The sequence below is a fragment of the Acomys russatus genome, chromosome 9, assembly GCF_903995435.1.
Source record: "Acomys russatus chromosome 9, mAcoRus1.1, whole genome shotgun sequence".
Classification (NCBI taxonomy): domain Eukaryota; kingdom Metazoa; phylum Chordata; class Mammalia; order Rodentia; family Muridae; genus Acomys; species Acomys russatus.
In genome coordinates this window covers 54,501,615-54,521,335 of record NC_067145.1, presented here as the reverse complement: position 1 = coordinate 54,521,335, position 19,721 = coordinate 54,501,615, and the positions used below count along the sequence as shown (strand labels likewise).

General features: G+C 38.7%; 1 protein-coding gene across 20 annotated transcripts in view; it reads left to right on the top strand.

The window, feature by feature from the left end:
- Positions 1-19,721, top strand: part of Celf2 (CUGBP Elav-like family member 2) — an 833,341-nt gene that overhangs the window by 551,363 nt on the left and 262,257 nt on the right. The gene's annotated exons all lie outside the window — the stretch shown is intronic.

The following is a 19,721-nucleotide window of genomic DNA, read 5'->3' as shown; positions in this document are numbered from 1 at the left end:
ATAATTGCCCAGTTGTAAGGTGTGAGTGAGGGCAACTCTATTTGTCTATTTCTTAAGATCCCTCCATGAATTACAATCAACCAATCTCCACACCTCCCCCTTTTCCTGGATTGTTTTTCTTGATAGGTTGTTTTTTTTGTTTCTAAGTATGTGAGCTCTTGATAGCTTAGATTCCAAACCTTGATCAGCAAAACTCATTTTTAAAATGTAATTATCCCAGAACTGAAGTATATTACTAGCCTTCAAAGTTATCCAGTTCTCCGGGTTTCTTGAGTGTCTCTATAGTAGTAGCAAACTGATTCCATTGTTGTCTTATAAATACAGTGCAGGTCAGAAACTACACTGTGAGCAAACTGCAGTTTGTCCTGCAGATCCAGTACTTAAAATTCAGTTGGACAGATGAGGGGCATTTAAGAGTCAAACCTGACCTGTTCAGCTGAGGAATCTACATATATATATATATATATATATATATATATATATATATATATATATATATATATATATATATATATATTTTTTTTTTTTTTTTTTTTAATGCTAGCCAATGAACAAATTGCTGCATTTATTCTAAGCATAATTCTTTACACATTCAAAGTCTCATATGTACTGGATATTTACTGGCTTGTATATGTACTAAGAGTTTGTAAAATATTCTTGGTGTACAAGTATTAAACATGAGGTTATTCTGTGCTTTATCCTGTGGCCTTCAGAAATAAGCGTATCTTCTTTAGGGAGGCACTTAATTTAACAAGAAGGAGCTTCAGTTTAATTTTGTTTTGGCTGCATTGAGTTAGTCCAGGGTTTTCTTGTTTGATCCTCCTAACTTTCCATAAACCTTCATTTTTTCGTTTCTTCTTAAAAAAGACTTATTTATTTGTGCATCTTATGTATACGAGTGCTCTGTCTTCATGTACATCAGCATGCCAGAAGAGGGCACCAAATCCCATTACAGATGGCTGTGAGCCACCATGTGGGTGCTGGGAATTGAACTTGGGACCTCTGGAAGAACAAGTAGTGCTCATAGCTACTGAGCCATCTCTCCAGCCTCAACCTTCAGTTTTTTTCAGGAGTAATTTCACACTTTGTCCAAAAATGCTATAATATCTGAAGTATTATATGCTAATTTAGAAAACATTAAGGTAATAAAGTTGCACATGTCTTTATGTGCAATAGAAAGAGGCTGGGTGGTGTGTGCACACATGTGTAGACATACACGGAGGACAGAGAGTCTATTACTCTCTACTTTTTTCCCTGGACATAGGCTCTCCTAGTAAAGCAGGATCTAGGCTGGCAACTAGCAAACACCATAGATCCCGCTGTTCTTTCACGTTCCTTTAGAGCTGGGGTCACAGGCCCACGCAGCAACATAAACCTTTACAGCAGTCCTCAAAATGTTAACTTCAGTGCTCGTGCTCGTGCAGGAAGCACCCTCACCCATGAGCCGTTTCCCCAGCCTTGATGCTCATTCGTTACCCTGTTAATCACGTGACATTAATATTATAATGCCACATCATTTTTGGAACATCAAGGTCCTTAAAGTAATAAATATGTTATTTATCTTTAAGAACACTAAAAAAAAAAAAAAATAGTGTTTTCGTGACAGTGTTCATGTATGTTAGTACTTTTATAATCTTGGTTCAGTTAGCTTGTGATAGCAGAAACTCAACATTAATTAAAATTGGGAAGATTATAGGTTTGCCTATCTGAAAAAGCTACAAGATAGTAGTGCCCTTCCCATGGGGCCAGATTTGATTCTGCTATGATCCACAGGATTAGTTGTGTGAGCAAAGCGGTGAGGATTTCCGTCTGGTCCGTCTTCTGGCCCCTGAGCTTCTTTTAGAAGAGCTCTTTAATTCACTTCAGTGGAGGTTGAGAACAAGTAGGCACAAATGAAAGTAAGAGGAGGGATGGCCACCACCTAGTTGGCATTCCAGTTATGACCTCCAGTTCTTTGTCATAGTCTTAGTATTGATGATACAGGGAACATGTGACACGCTCTCCTAGGTAATCCCAGTTTGTCACTGTTATACTAATGCCATCATTGGTGGTGTACTGCTCATTTTGATCTAAAAACTGACCTTGTTTGAATGATGGGCAGTGCGCTAGATCACGTCAACTGTAGCCCTGGGTCACTAGCTTTTGTAAATACGAAGGTGTGCTGGTGGCCAAAGGCTGATCCATGAGGTTAACGCAAACCTCCCAACAAATGGTTATGCACTCTTTACACTGCGTAGGAAAAGAAATTTTCATCGTATCCCTAAGCAAACAAAGATGTGACAGTCTTTCCTTTAATGTTTCTAATGCGTTAGCACCCTGCAGGGCACTTTAAAACATGCCATTTCCTTAGATTAGTTTTATTCTTTAACCCAGACCCTTTGTACTGGAAATTTTGGGGACTAGCTCTCTGTCAACACCCTTCTCCAGTACCTGGATTCTTGATGGAGATTCTTGAAATAAGATTTTGAGGAAAACCTTTTGGTCCAATTCAGTTAAGTTCATGACATAACTTTACCTCATTCTGGAGAGCTCAGATAGGAAGCTCAGGTACTTCCGATGACTGTCAACTCAAGCGTGACCAGAGGCAGAAACCGATGAGATGATCCTGCCTTTGTTCGCACACTGTCTTTCCTCACACCACAGCAGCAGCAGAGCTCAGTTGAGGCATAATGACCCCAGGCTGCCCATGTTTATTTTTGAATTTTAATCTCTGGGATACTTTTTCACTCTATAATGTCAAGTTATCTTTCTTGTACAATGCTAGATTTTCAGAGGATTTGTGAAATATGCGTGTTTAAAATTGATTTTCTGAGTTTTACATTTATACCCAGCTGTTTGTTATTCAGTTCAGCCATCAGCATGAGTCTCAATGGACCGTGTAATGTGCAGCTGTAGCCAGACGTAATGTTTCCTCTCCCTAAATGTTTCTGTTAGAAGCTTAGAGAGGCAGGCTAAAGACTGCTGATAACCGTGTTGCCTGCATTAATTTACCCTCTGGAGCTACACAAATCTGCTTGGCAATTTTATTTCATGACCAACAAGCAAAGCAATGTTTGTGATCCCTATCCCTGGTAGTAATGTTGACAGTGTATATCAAATCTATCTGCATTGATATGAAAGGTACTGGTACAGCTAATTCAAGCTGCAGGAAGCTGTCTGATCTTCATGCATAAATGCACTAGAAGCAAGATTGTACTTTGGAAACATCAGCCAAGATTCAAATATAGCCCTTTGCCTAGATTAAAATAGGTCCATAAACTACTTCCTTGAACAAAGATTTTTTTCAGAAAAATAATTTTATGATCATTCCTCTTTAACCTCTATATTCAAATCTTGTTTCTAATTTGCATTTATTATTCAAATCTGTGTTTTCTTTTGTGTTTGTATTATGTATCCTTGTTTAGAAGCTACAGCCTCTACTAAATTTAATTACTTCCCTTCGAGGCTTTAAATTGAGGGCAGATTCTACTAATTGTTAATTACTTTGCTCTGCCATTTGCACAGTAAAGGTACAGTTACTAATTGAGGGTCTGTGCTGTATAGTGACAGGCAGGCAGTTCCTTCCACCTCAATATTTACTTTCTATTGGAAAGAGTTTTTGATTTCTCTAATTTCTTATTAATGTAAAGTGGACAGACATTAACTGATATATTGGCCATTATTATGATCTCGTGTCCTTAAATATTATAGATAAATAAATAACAATAATATTTGACTCTGTGTTGCCATCTGGTGGTGTGTAGATCTCTTTTGGCCCCTTTCGGCCAATCTCTAAAGGGGAAAATGATGTCCTGAAATATGACATAGCAGCCAGTCCTACCCTCCAGTCTCCAGTGGACCACAGGGGAAGAAGCCTTACCATCAGAAGGCAGAGTCCATATCTCATGTTTTCAGTATATTTGGTAAATGTTATTGTCTACTTAAAATCATTTTCTTGGGCTCTATGTGCTTCTTACTCCTTTCTATTTACCTGCTGCCTGGGAACATACTGGGCTCTTAACTTTTTCTTTTTCAACTTTCCTTTTCTGTGAGCTTACATACTCACTTACCATGTCTGGGTTGAAGAGGGTGGGGGAACACAGATGTTTATTTTTAACATTTGGCATTTTTATCTGCCTGCCTCTCAATGAGTTACTTTTCAGCCTCAATAGTTAGGCTTAGAATCAACCATGAACGGTTTGTTTGCTTATTGACAGGCCTCTCTTGAATGTTCCTGAGTTACCCAGAGTCCCATTTCAACAGCTTATTGAAAGCATAAAGACTCAACCAAGTGCTTCACTAAGTAAAGCAAAGAGATTCATTTACTTGACTCAGGATAATACAAGATGAAAGTACTTCATACACAAGCTTGAGTTAATTTCTCACCGACATTTCATTAGTCATACACTTTAAAATGGGTTTGCTGAAATACTTTTTAAAAATCATGACATTCTACTTTTACATGGTTCTGAACTTTTTTTGTTGTTCTTCTTCTTTTGAGACACTGTCTCAAGTTCTTGTTAAGCTGGAACTTTCTGTGTAGGCAGACTGGCCTCAGACTCACAAAGAACTGCTTGCCTCTGTCTCCCATGTGCTGTTAGTTTTTAATTTATTTTTTAAAAATCATAAACGTGGATATCTGGTTGAATTAAAGTACTAAATAAAAAAAGCTATCGAGGCGTGGTGGGGATTGCCGTGGTGTACAAAGAGAATCCATAACAGCCACGGTGACATAGAGAAACCCTGTCCTGAAAGAGCCAAACAAAACAAAACAAAATGAAACCTAGAGATTTTCTCTTTTTTTTTTTTTTTTTGAAACAGGTTGATTTAAAATGTTATTTTACTTGCTCATTTTTTATTAGATTTTGCAAAAAATACCCTGTAGTCTTTAGAATTCTGAATAGGCAGCTGTGTTAGATCATATAGCTGCCATCTCTGCTACTAATGACAAAAGAGGAGAAATGGAACATGGGAAATGCTTTGTGTCCTTCTGTGTAAGTATCAGTGGGGGCTTCTGAGAGAACTTAGCCATACCAACAAGGATGAGCGTAAGTCATTGTTCTTAGGGTGGACATTTCAGGATCACTTGAGAATGAGTACCCTTCCCCCCACTGTACCTTCCTTTTATAAAATACTTTATTAATTTATTCATATTACATCTCAATTGTTAGCCCATCTCTTGTATCCTCCCATTCCTCCCTCCCTCCCGCTTTCTCCCTACTCCCTTCCCCATGACTGTGACTGAGGGGGACCTCCTCCCCCTGTATATACTCATGGGGTATCAAGTCTCTTCTTGGTAGCCTGCTATCCTTCCTCTGAGTGCCGCCAGGCCTCCCCATCCAGGGGACGTGGTCAAAAATGGGGCACCAGAGTTCACGTGAAAGTCAGTCTCCACTCTCCACTCAACTGTGGAGAATGTCCTGTCCATTGGCTAGATCTGAGTAGGGGTTTGAAGTTTACTGCACGTATTGTCCTTGGCTGGTGCCATAGTTTGAGCAGGACCCCTGGGCCCAGATCCGCCGTCATACTCTTCTTGTAGGTTTCTAGGACCCTCTGGATCCTTCTATTTCCCCATTCTCCCATGCTTCTCTCACCTAAAGTCCCAATAGGATGTCCTCCCTTCTGACCCACTTTTCTGGTAAGTGAAGACTTTCATGGGACATGCCCCTTGGGCTAGTGTCCAGATATAAGTGAGTATATACCATTTAATTCTTTCTGCTTCTGGGTGAACTCACTCATTATGATCATTTCTAGTTCGAACCATTTGTCCACAAATTTCGGGAATTCCTTGTTTATAATAGCTGAGTAGTATTCCATAGTGTAGATTCAAGAAATTAAACACCACCAAACCAAATAACCCAATTAAGAAATGGGGCTCAGAACTAAACAGAGAATTCTCAACAGAGGAATATAAAATGGCTGAGAAACACTTAAAGAAATGCTCAGCCTCGTTAGTCATCAGAGAAATGCAAATCGGAACTACAGTCAAATTCCGTCTTACACCCATCAGAATGGCTAAAATCAAAAATTCAAGCAACACCACATACTGGCGAGGATGTAGGGAGAGAGGAATACTCCTTCATTGCTGGTGGGAATGCAAACTAGTACAGCCACTTTGGAAATCTATCTGGTGCTATCTCAGAAAAATGGGAATAGGGCTTCCTCAAGACCCAGCTATTCCACTTTTTGGAATATACCCAGAAAATGCTCCAGCACACAACAAGAACATTTGCTCAACCATGTTCATAGTGGCCTTATTCATAATAGCCAGAACATGGAAACAGCCTAAGTGTCCCTCAGTAGAAAAATGGATAAAGAAACTGTGGTACATTTACACTATGGAATCTCTTTTTTTTTTTAAAGAGAAAATACCAAGAATGAACACATCTAAGGTGGTTTTCATGGTAGTACTTTGCCAAGTTGTGCTGGTCGAGGTAGATGGTGTGTGAAATTGAATGGTCTTTCAAACTGTAGTGCTTATTAAGTTATTTATATAGGATGGCTGTCGACTTAGGCTAGGTATGAAGATAATCCTATTAGAAAATGATTACCTGACAGCCAAAAATGCATCAACACAGTTATGGTACTAGGATAGTAGGAATTCTGACAGGTTTTCTTCTCTATTATCAAGAAAATGTTATGCTGTACACAGCTATAGAAATGGATTCTGGAGCAAAAAATATAAGTTATATAAAACTCATAAAAATAATACATAAATTATAAAAGTAGGATACATCATTCTTTCTGAAGAATTATGATTTTCAAATGAGCTATATAGCCATAGTATAAATATCCCATCTCAAACTATTTTAATATTTGGAGCACTGTGTATGGGCTTGAAATCATAATTATTTTAAATTATACTAGTTGATTTAATTTTTATTAAAACATTTCTGATAGTGATGGTTTACTTATTAAATGGAATTTTAGAGTTTAAAATGGAAATTGTAAACTGGGCATGGCAGCTCATACCTGTAATCACAAAATTTGGGAAACTAAGGCAGGAGGAGTTCAGGGCCAACTTGGACTATATATCAAACTCCAAGTGAAGAACAAAAAGTAAGACTCAGTAAAGTTTTATAAATTCTTTGTGTAGAGGAGGCAAAGAACCTTCAACCAACCACTTACATAAAACAATTATATATGTATATATTCATTATTTGTACATGATTAATATGTATATATTAATATTACATATCAGCAGCACACTAAGCTGAAGTTTCTTTTTGTCCCTACTGTCCTGACTTGTGTATGTATACATAGATGTCCACACTGTCCTTTAATGACATGATCTGCATGGCATGATCTGCATAATGGCAACATTAGTGTTGTATGGTCTCTCCGGGTAGCCCTGGAGGCAAGCTGTGGATAGACCCCTGGAAGAAAGTGAGTCTCGGGACGACAGCTTCCTGTAGTCTGTATCACATGGAAGAGAAGAAGCTTATTTGATGAAAATCAAAGAGAAGTAGAGAAAGTGTACTGCTGATGTTGCAGGGAACAGATGCTTACCGAGTACCTCCTATGTACTAGATTTTGTGATACAGAGGCCAAAGGCACCCTTCAGAGCTACGCTCAGTGCTTCTGGCTCTATTCTCCTTACCTCCTCTATTGGTGGCCAACATTCAGACTGAGAGCAGGGATGCTGTTTACAGAATAGATAGATTGAAAATGCCACAAAATTAGCTCTCCGAGTAGTCTTTAGATTTGTTTATTTACCTCAGAAGACTTCAGACTTGTTCATATTTGCCCAGGCACATTTTTTATTTCTCTTCATAGCATGTATAAACTTCTGGATTCATATTACTGAAAAATATCCTGCTTTTTAAAAATGATTAACGCCGGTCAGTAGAAGATATATTAAATGCACACCATAACTTTGATGATTAAAGTGGAAACTTATCACTATTAAGACTAATTAAGTGATAGATGGTTATCTATTACATTTTACACTATATTCTGGTTGACATTGGAAGAAACCATGGGCCATACAATCCAAATTGGAGGGTGAGGATGTCAAGGAGGTTTGCGGTGTTGTTCTTTTCTGCTTTGCTTTTCTCAAGCTGTACACACACACACACACACACACACACACACACACACACACACGCAGACCCACACACACCACACACACACGCGTGTGTGCGTACACAGAGACACACACATACACACGTGCACACACACAGATACACACATGCACACACACAGATACACACACGCATGCACACACACGCACACACACACGCATGCATGCACACATAAATGATGGAGCCATTGAGAAGAACAAAGTTTGTTCACATACTTGAGCTATAAAATTGATTTTTTTTTTTCTCTGAAATGGTCTCACTGTGTAGCCCAGGCTGGTTTTTCAACTCATAACAATCTCCCGTCTTGTATCCCACCACACCTGGCCAGGTAGTTGGTTTGTTTGTTTTAAATTGAAGACTTCTGTTTTAGAGTCGGGTGCAATTTAGAAAATTTTTTCTGTTATTGATATGGGACACATGAATTTAAGACACGTGGAAGACAAGAGGAAGTGAAGAAATACTTATGGGAATGCAAAGTAGAGGACATATTTCATTTTTTTGATGAAATCTTTGCTGTGGTCTGTGTCAGTTGCCTCCAACAGTATGCAGTTGATTTATAACAAGCATTGACAATATGTAGATACAGTGTTTTAAAGAAACAAAATAGGTTCTCTGTTTCATAAACGTACTCTTTTATGCGTACTGTTTGATAAGATTTTAATCTACACCAACAGTTTCATAGCTGATAAGTTGGAACCTATAAAAGTAGCGATAAGTTATAAAAATGTTTAAAGTCATAATTTGTACGGGATTTTATTTATGGAGCAATAAAACTCGGAGCCATAATCCTGTACAGCAGCTTATGTCCTCTTCTCTATGTTTCATTGTGGTCTACTTAGTGATTCCCTTTTACCTATGTAATGATTTCAAGTGTTAATGTTCTGTTCAGTACCTATGTGTCAGTTGCCATCATAGGCCTTGACATTATTTCCCATTCATACAGAACACTGTTTCATTCTTTGATTAGTTTCTTTCTGTAACCTTTTCAGACATTTTTCTTTAGGATATTTCATCATCCACAGTTATATGATGTTTCTGTTTAACGTTGTCTTTCAGAAAGATAGTTTTAGTCTTTGTCTTCCCGCCACTCATACCATGTACTGAGAATGGCTGATGTAACAAAATATTGTGGGCAGAGGGGCTCAGACAATACATTACTTTCTTACAGTTTGGAAGGCTGAGAAGTTCAGGATTCAAGTACAGCCTGCAAATTTGGATTTGGTGAAAGTTTTCTTACTGGCTTACAGAGAACCACGTTCTAGCTGTATCTTCATATGACCTAGTTTTAAATTTCATTTCTTCCTCTTGTAAGGGTGTTAATCCTCTTAGGGGCTCCATATTTGTAAAAATCAGCTGATCTAATCACCTTCCAAAGTTCCCATCTCCTAAAACTGAGGAAGTTTTAGAGACACATTTGAGTTTAGGAAGGTCATAGATACACAGTCAGTCAGTCAGTCAGTCAGCCAGCCAGTCAGTAGCAGACACTAGTAGATTTGACATGAAAGCAGGTTCCGGGAGAGATGGAGGAGTGGAAAGCTTCAGGCTTAGTTGTTAAGTCAGAAAATAATTGTTAAGTCAGAAAACCAGACAACTCTCCCAGAGACACTAGCTAGGACTGGGAATAGCCAAGTAGTAGAGCTCTGGCCTAGCCTTTGTAAGATCTTAAGTTTCATCCCAGCATTGCAGACATGAACAGCTTATATATCAGCTGTGACTGACATGATGATGTCCACTAAGACGTACCTTAAGATTACTATTTTAGACTCTGGGCAGGAGCACTTAGGAAGCCATCCTAAAAAGTCCACAGACTCTCTTGTGAGATGCAGGGTAAGAGGACGTGTAGATGTGTAGATATAGACAGAGTCAATATTGTAAGAGTTCATAATGAAAATATGACTTATTTCTTACTTTTCTCTATAGATTTTATATTTATGTCCCACTTAAGTTACATGAAAATTTCTCCCCTGGCTTTTTAAAGAGTTCTGCAGTGAAATTAATACACATTCACAGAAAGACAGGCTCTTTTCTCTGCTTTAACCCACTGACATTTCGTCAGACCATTATCAGAATGTAACATTAATTCCTTTGGAACTGTCCTAGAGAGTTGACATCCTGTTTAAGTTGATATTAATCCTGTGACTATATCTTTTTAAAAATTCTGAAAGCACTGTTTGGTTTTTATGTGTTTGGTGTCTTCTTAGGTGTAGGTTTCTGTGGTTGTCTAGATTTCATAGTATCCACTGTGGAGTTAAGTGAGGTAAAGGTGTGTGCTACCAAGCCAGGCCTAGCATATCATTTCTTTATTTTATTTTATTAATTTATTCATATTACATCTCAATGGTTATCCCACCTTTTGTATCCTCCCATTCCTCCCTCCATGTCCAGGAAAACATAAAAATATTTATTTTTAATTAATTTGTGTATCAGCTTATGAATAGAATTTCCAGGTCATGTGGTAATTTCCAGGGAATTACCAATCTTTTTAAAATTGACTAGATGTTTTATCTTACCACTCAGTGTATGAGTTCCAGTTTTTTCATGTACTTTCCACTTGTTCTTGTCTGTCCCAGGATCATTCTGAGAACTCGTGTCTCCTTATTGATATGATTTTTTGTGCCACTTTTTTTTTTTGAAAGTAGATGAGGGGAGAGGGGAAAAAAAAGAATTTAGGAGTATCTATTTTGTTTTCTTATAAAAATACAGCATTTGAAGGGGTCATGGAGTGGCACAAAACACACACTCAGACACCAGGTTCTCAGCACAAAGGCAATTTTATCATCCAGGTGGGACAAATGGGGACTGCCTCTGGATTGCAAAGGCAACAGCAGGTGTCTCTGCAGAAGGGGGTTAAGGAGAAAAGCATGTTTGGGTACATTAGCCCGTGTTGCCAAACAGTGAATCTGACCACTGGACTTTGGTGTTTTGATAGTTGGACCTTGATGATCAGTGGCAGGAATGAGTTTGGCATAAGGAAGTGGCCAAAGAAGGGACTGGATCTTGGTAGCTAGCTTTAGAAATGTAATCTAGTGATTTAGCAAGGTAGAGGAAAGGGAGGTGAGCAAGACATGCTGGGGCTATGTTTGCAATGATTGAGTCTATTAAAGAGCCCTGTAGCGTTGATTTTTTTTTTTTCCTGTGATGATACCCAGTTGTGTGTCCCTGGCCTTAGCCTTTATTCTAATGAGCTTCAATAGCCAACTACTTACTTGATGACTGTCTCTATTTCAGTTTATACTGGGCATGTGGAAATTTGCCCAGACCAAACCCCATCTCACCCTTTCTTTTCCTCTTTCTCTAAATGGTAGCCCAGCACGTGCGGGGAGGGGAATCTCATATTCTTAACTCCTGTTTCCCAGTCTCCAGACCTAGTTAATCAGCTAAGCTGTTTTTATGTTCAACTTGTAGCCATTCTCGTTCTGACCATTTCTGTCTCATTTGCATGTGTGTTCCCTTGTGTTTATGTGTATTCATGCACATACGTGTGGAACACACATGGTCAGGGGGAGCGTGTAGAAGTCACTTCTCTCATTCCACTGTCTGTGTTCCCAGAGTTGGACTTAGGTTATTAGGCTTGGTGACAAATCTCCATAACCACTGAGCAATCTCTTCATACACCAGAACACTTCTTTTTAATTAATTAGTTTATTTATTTATTTATTCACTTTACATCCTAGTTATAGCCCTGCCCTCCTCTCTTCCTAGTCCCACATTCCCTCTCTCTCCTCCCATCCTCCCTCCCCTGTTATTCAGAAAAGGAACCCCCCTTTTCCCACCCATCACGTCATATCAGGACTGAGCACATCCTCTTCCCCTGTGGCCTGGCAAGACCGTCCAGCCAGGAGGAAGTCATCAAAAAGCTGGCAACAGTCTATGTCAGAGACAGCCCACACTCCCCTTACTAGAGGATCCACTTGAAGACTGAGCTGCCCATCAGCTACATCTGTGTATGGGGCGTAGGTCCAGTCCATGCATGGTCTATGGTTGGTGCTTCTGTCTCAGTAAGGGTTAGGGTTAGAGTTAGGGTTAGGCCCCTCTGCGCCCTGGTTAGTTGACTCTGTTGGTCTTCTTGTGGAGCTCCTGTCACTTCCAGGTGCTGTTCTTATTCACCCCACTTTTCCACATGACTCCCTATGCTTTGCCCAATGTATGGCTGTGAGTCTTAGCATCTGTTTTGATCCACTTCTGGGTGAAGCCTCTCAGAAGACAGCCATGCTAGGCTCCTGTCTGCAAGCATAGCAGCGTGTCATTGATAGTGTCAGGGGTTGGTTCTCTCCCATGGGCTGGGTCTTGGGTTCTGCCAGGCATTGGTTGGACATTCCTTCAATCTCTGCTCTAATTTTGATTCGAAGTTTTTGTGGGTGGGTTGGTGTTTCCCTCCCTATACTAGGAGTCTTGTCTAGTTAGAGGGTGTCCTCTTCAGTCTCTATGGCCCCTGCTACTAGGAGTCTTTGCTAGAGTCCACCTCATATCCTCCCAGAAGCCTCCCCTGACTTAGGTTTCCAGCTTGTCACAGAGGCCCTTACACACAGTTTCTCTTTTCTCTGTAGGTCTCTGTCCCCTCCCTTCCCCTGCCAGCAACTCCCCAGGTCTTATCTCTACCCTCATTTCTCCCTGTGCTCCTTGCTCTCCTCCTTGCTCCCCCTCTTCAACCACTGCCTCTGTCTGTCCTATATCCCCTTTGGAATGAGAGTTAAGCATCCTCCTTTAGGTCTTCCTCCTTACTCACCTCCATTGGGTCTGACTAGCACACTTCTTATTGGGTGTTACTTCATCAGAACATTGTCCTAACTTCAGCATCAGAAATAGCAGGTCGTCATTTTCTGTTCTTACTGTCTTAGATCCCTTTGAAACAGTGTGACTATTTGATAGTATGTGCTTATTTTATTTTACTTTTTTTACTATTTTGTTTACTGATTGTATGCTTCAAAGCAATAGAAGATGTTCCTCTTTGGTTTATTGCTGCCTGTGCATAGCCTGGAATGCTATCCAGTTATTGCCATTAAATGAATAGGTATTTCACTTCTTCTCCCTCTCATCACTTGCGGCATTTGTAGCACCAATGTATGTTGAGTGAGCCTGTAATCTTCCATACATGTTGGACATATATTTTGGTCATACCATATATTTTGCTACAAATATATGTCTTTCTGTAACATAATGACTCCATATACACATTTGTAGTAGTGCTAGGCAAGTGCTTTGAGATTTCATTTGAAAAATGTTTTTCTCATAAGTACTAAGGATTATGATGATAATATTATAATTTTTATAACTCAATCTAATTTTCACATATTATAACAGTGTGGACCCTATTAGCCAAGTATGTGGTAATAACCTTCTATTATAACACCCTAGGATATAATATTATAATTTAATAATTGTTTATTACTATGGTTCCACTAATCAGGATCTTAGTTATATACACATGGAATTTTCATAGTTTAGGAATAAATATCCAGAGAAAAAATTTGCCATTGAGAATCTTGTCTAAAATGTAAAATATTGTTATCTAATAGGATTTTTGACAAAATATGTCTGTATATTTAAATTGCACAATTTTGTTTTAATTCATTCTTAAACCATGTTACATGTTTTCACCTAAAATTCCAGATTAAGTACCTTTAACCCTTGTCTCCTCTTTTATGTGATTTAATGCAGTTGCCAAATAGAAGTGAGGTTAAAATTAGCTTTGCAGATAATGTTCTAGTACATTAAATAATTGAGGAAGACAAGAGATAGTAACTGAAACCTGGGCCCTATAGTCACATTCACAAAAAGCAAATAATTGTAATAAAACGAGCAATAATGCTAACTGCAGGTATTATTACTGTTAGAGCTTGTGAACATTGTGTATTCTTTGGGAAAGTGATGCTGGAAAGACGATCAGGTGAGGGGAGTAAAAGAGCTGCAAGAAGAGCAATAAAATGCAAAGGCATCACTCTGCTTTGCCCCTAGAACCTAATCATGGTTTGTTGAGAAGAGGACCGGGGCTGCCTTTAAACACAACATAACAGGTTCAAAATATATAGAGTCCCTTGAGGGACTACACCTGTTCATCACTTATCTAAAGCTACAGAATCAGTTGTTTTGTAGCACTTTGTCTGTTCATGTGTTCATTTGAGGGTCCTTCTTTCAGTGTCTGCTTCCAGCAGTAAAAGTGAGAGGAAGAGAAGGTATTCTCAAATGCCCTGGCCTTGTTTTGAAAAGCAATAACCCATTGTAGAGTTTGAACATTCAGTGAGATTATCAGACCCCGAGCTTTGCAAACTTTGCAGCTTTGCTGCTGTTACACATTTTCATGGCTCCCCAATAATGCTAAAGGCCAATGCTTCTGCAATAACTGCAGGGTTTTGTTGTTTTGTTTAAAAAACAAAAAACAAAAAACAAAAAACCAAATCCCAAGTCCATCCCAGGCTGCAGCTTCAGTGGTTCCAGGTGGGACTGAGAGTTTGCATTTCTAACAAGTTCCTGGAAGGTTGTGGTGTGGATGCTGCTGCTGAGAAAATCTCACCCTGCCAGCCACTGCTGTAGGCAATTTGAGTCTTCCCAGAGTGCTTGGCTCAGAGTTAGGCACTCAGTATGCTCTCAGTAAGTGCTAGTTGGTTCACTGCATCTAATGACACTGGAATGAAATATAAAGGGAGGATAAAGTATATTAAGGTTCTCATTAGGCGCACTGCCTGACTCTCATTAAGACTGTCCTGATTTCTTTTATGTCCTGGGCATAAGGGCTCAGTGCTAATTTTCATGACTTCTGTAGTCCCTGAAGTACTATCATTTTTATCTACTCCAAGGTTCTCATTTACCCTTTCATTTCTTGACTCATTTTAGGCAAATCGCTAATAATATCCAATAGAACCCTTAGGACTAATACGCGAACCAGAATTCTTGTACTTTCTAAAGAATTTTGGTAAATGAATTTTAAGTTTGACTGCAACTGCTTCCGTTAAGCTGACATTTGATTGAGTTACTGGAGAGTAGATATATAAAAAGAAAAGAAATAAATTAGACTTGTAGAGCAAAATGTGTTGGAATTGCTAGATTCATTGTTTATTTCTCTCACAATTTTCTGAGTGTAAGCATGTGGATATTTCTCCATCAGAAAAGAATTTTTTGCAAGATTGTTTGCCATATCATTTATATTCCTCCTATTAAAGCATTGTAGAAAGAAAGGGTATTTTCCTTCATTAAAACAGGAAACAACAACAAAACCAAAACAAAACACTAGAGCCTCACACCCTTTGTAAGTTTTGTAAGCTTCAACTTTTAGAGATCCTTTACTTCATCTCTAGAAAAATACTCTACACAGATGTATTTAAATGTTTTTTCCACTGACTTTACAAATATAATTTTCACACTACCAACAGCCAACATATGAACTCAGTTTTCAGAACACTGTTCTCCTTACAGTCCCTGGGACACTAAGAGGTTGTTTTGTGGACGAAAAGGACTTCAGCAGAAGTAAAACGTAGTAAAACAAGTTTAAACAAAGTTGAGCAGGTGTCTTTAATTTGGGGCTGCAGACTGTTTGATGGTTGTTATAAATTGTGGATATGGAGAGAGGGGTGTATTTTCAGACTCTATATAGTCATGGAAAGCTCTGGTGTTAACTTGAGCTGAACAGACTTTGAAGTACAGTGATGTATCAGACCATACTCCATTCCTCAAGAAGGCGGAAGTGAGGGAGCTGAGCTTTCATGTTGGTATGGGAGCCATAGTTTTGTTTTTATTTAAGGTGGAGGAGAGGTGGTGATGGGAACCTTTGGAAAGATGTAAGGTAGTAAAGAGTTTCTATTCAGTGATTCTCTTCTTACTGAGACCTCAGGGCCTTTCTGGAATGTTCAGTTCTGCCTAAAGTTTTTCTAAGATATAGGCATTTTTATTCTCTATTATCTCTATTTGGACAGAATTTCATTGTCTAATTCATTCAGTCTGATAGTATTGCCAGATGTTCTGATAGAATGAGATGTCTCAGGGAAATCTTGTATTTGACCCCTTGTATCTGTCAAATTTCAAAATTATGGAAATTCAACTGTCAATTTAAGATCCAACCATTTACATCCTAAACAAGCCCAGGATCCTCTGCCATAATGGAGGAGGTGTTCTTTGCTAATTCCTGTTATTTCCAGGCTCATCGTCTGCACTCCTCCCCTATCCCTCCCCAAGGCTGGATTCTAGTTAGCAATAGTCTTGCAGTACTATTGCTTTTCCTGCTTGCTAGGAAATGTCAGGGAGCTGTAGTCTGAACTGTGGAGGCTATTAATCTCTATGACAATGTCAAAGAAAAGAGTACAGTTTTATAGCTGCAGGTTATTAACACTCCTGACAATAGAAAAGTTGACATTTTTCTTTTCTTTGCATTTAGGCTATTGGATTTTGAAAAAAAAAATACTGAACAGAATATGTACGTTAGTTGATTCGATACTGCTTTTATAAAAGTGATGAGTGATGAAATCAGAGGATAGGGTTTTCTCAGGTATGCAATGTAGTCGAACTTTTAATCCCTGAGTGGTTATTAGGGATAACAATTAGTCATTGCCCCTCACATAAGAACTATGGGCATCTGGAAGAGTTAGATCCACCTCACTTGACAGCAGTACTGTACTGTTAAGATGCACTGAGCTATGAAAATGCATCCGTAAAACATCTAAGGTAGAATTTAAGAATGCAGGTTTCCTGCTTTCTCTTCTTAGAGAGTAATCCAAACTTTCTAACTTGATATATTGCAGAGTACTGCCATTTTCTGTTACAGCTAATCTGGTTCTTATTCACTGACTGTAATTATGAGGGTAGGTGTGTGAATTAGTTGGTTTAAAAACTCCAAATTGTGCACACTTATAAATGTGTTGCATGTAAATGTTTCAAGTATAGAATACCTAATTTAAGTGAATGACAGGAAACACAAACATCATTGAAATTGTGAGGAAAACAGAAATTACGTATCTTACAGCCTTGTTTTTTTCTCTGCGTGCCGCCTTCATGTGTGAGAAGCCAAGAAAACTACAAAATATGTAGAGAATTGAGTGGGACCTTGGGTGTAACCTGTTACCATGAAACATTCATTGGCAAGAAGGAAATCACTTGTTTTCTGTGTATTATTGCATAACCATGAACAAACTGTTTTTGTTTTGTTTTGTTTTGTTTTTAAGCCTTTACTTTTCCCTTGGTGAAAATAATGAAATGGACCTTTAGTCTTCCACACATTGTTGAAGGCTGTGTTCTCTCCCTCCCTTCCTCCCTCCCTCCCTCCCCCCCCCCTCTCTCTAGTCTTCCACACATTGTTGACAGCTGCTCTCTCTCTCTCCCTCCCCCTCCCTCCCTCTCTCTCTCTCTCCCTCCCTCCCTCCCCCACCCCCCCTCTCCGTGTGTGTATCTGTGTGCTGTTTTCTCCTTTGACATTTTCTAAGTGCTGGCTTGCAGATAGGAGTCTGGACTGAGAGGCTGGGCAGTTTGACTCACAGTTAATATGTTATGTATTTAGAAGATTACAGTGTGTTCAAGTGTACTGGAGTCTATCTTCAATTTATCCTGTGTTCTAATGTCAACAGGCTTTTACTAGCCCTTGATTGTATCTAATCCTTTTATCATGACTATAGATTGCAGAAATGTTAAAGACGTAGTTTGTGAAAGCAACATGAACCAAGAATTGTAATTTTGTTTAGTCTGAGTCATTCCATAAGATTCTTTTATTTGATGCTTATGTTCTTTTTTTCCTTTGTCTTCGACTATGTTTCTCCATGTACTCCTATTTTTCTGAGTTACTTGTTTTAGTTTAAAAATTATTTATAACTTGGTATTTGTATCTTGTTTTCCGCACTCCCTGATGTTTCCTGTACATACTGTGCATGTCCACTCAGAATTTGAAATAGGAAAGTCTATAGAGAGACTGTTAAAATGTCTTACCATCTTTTTTTAGGCAATCGTCTTTTAAACAGGATATTTACATATTATAGCTTATGGAGAAGCCAATGATAAATGTGATAAAACCTACAAAATGTATCTTTACACTTAAAAGGCTGCTAGAACACTACCAGTATGGAAAACTAGTAATCACCTCATAGATTTCCACTGTTTTTTTTCCTTTCTCAGGGTTGTCAGTAATACTTACTGGCCACACATAGCATCAAGTGTTCAGAGGACAGAGGCAGGCAATACTTGACTAGTTCTATCTGGATTTGTGGCTCTTTCTTGCTCCTGTTGGGCTTTTTGTTTGTTTGGGTTTTTTGTTGTTGGTGGTGTTTTGTTTTTGTTTGTTTGTTTGTTTTTGTTTTTGTTTTTGACAAACTGGCCTCCTGCTAAGGGGAGGAAGCCTAACAGCAATGGGAGGAATTAATGAGCCACTGAAAATGTGGGTCTCTGAGAACAAAATGTTGCTTGTGTCCAGAACTCTTTGTCCCTAAAGTTTTCAGAGAAACCCAGTGTAAAGGGTTTAAAAATGTACTTATGTTGATCTCTTTTGAGCTGCAAAGGAAAATGGAACATTTAAAAATCATTAAACCACATTGCTTGGACATTACGTTGAGCTTGGGGTTTAGATACTTCTGGGGACATGCATGAGATACTTGTTGCTACTAAAAGACAGAAATTGGGGCAAGTAGAAGACATTCTTCTTGTCATAATGTGGCTTTCCTTGAGCTTGACTTGTTTTAATTTGGTTCTCCTGGACTATATCAACTGCTGTTGGGAGAGGACTACTTCTCATTGGCCTGCAGTTACAGGAAACATACATACAAACATATACACACATACACACATATATACACAAATATGCTAAAAAAAAAAAGAGGGTTCTCTTTCTTAACTCTAGTTTGAACAGTTTTTTTTTCCTATGGAGCTCGTCTCTGTTCTCCCTCCCTCAGTAATTCTTTCTTCTTCATCACTGCATCCACCATTCTTACCACCTGGATTGTCATGTCCATCTGCGTTGTGCTCACCTCCACTCCTTCCCACCCTGCACAGCTGGATGGCTATCTGGCAGCCACCCTGTGGAGTCATGCCTGTTCTCACAGTTCGCGGTGGGCACTTCTACTTACTCTACAGAGCGCAGTCTTCCTTGCCACGTCTCTCCTGCATCAATGGGCTTGTCTCTAATTTCCTGCCTCCTTGCTTTATCCTTATTTGTCCTGCATAAATCTACTATTTAGGTTGAAGAAGAGATAAACAAAACCCCAAACTTTGAGAGAAATTCAACTGTTTTTTAAGGCTGGTCACATTAAGACGCGTGGAAGCATGGATGACCAGTCATATGATTGACCATGACCTTTAAGGCATGAGAACAGCAATTCATGTGGGAGGAGTCTAAATCTAGCGGGGGGGGGGGGGTATGGATCCTAAGCTAAAGAGCTGTAGTTCTTGGTTTTCTAAAAACAGTAGCTATTCTTGAAAATATTTAATAATATTTAATAACTTAATAAGCCTTTTAAATGTTAATTAAACAGGACATTTACAAACTAACACTATGCATACAGTGATATGAATGTTACTTTGAAAACCTCTTTTCTATATTTGACATGAGGCACTATTTTTACATTTTGAGTATTATATAGTTGAACTGTAGATATTTATCTTTGTATTTCTACTTACTGCAATCTATGTAAGACATTAATGTCTTAGACGATCCTTAGCTTTTAGTTTTGCTTCTCTTGATGAGTTACCTTC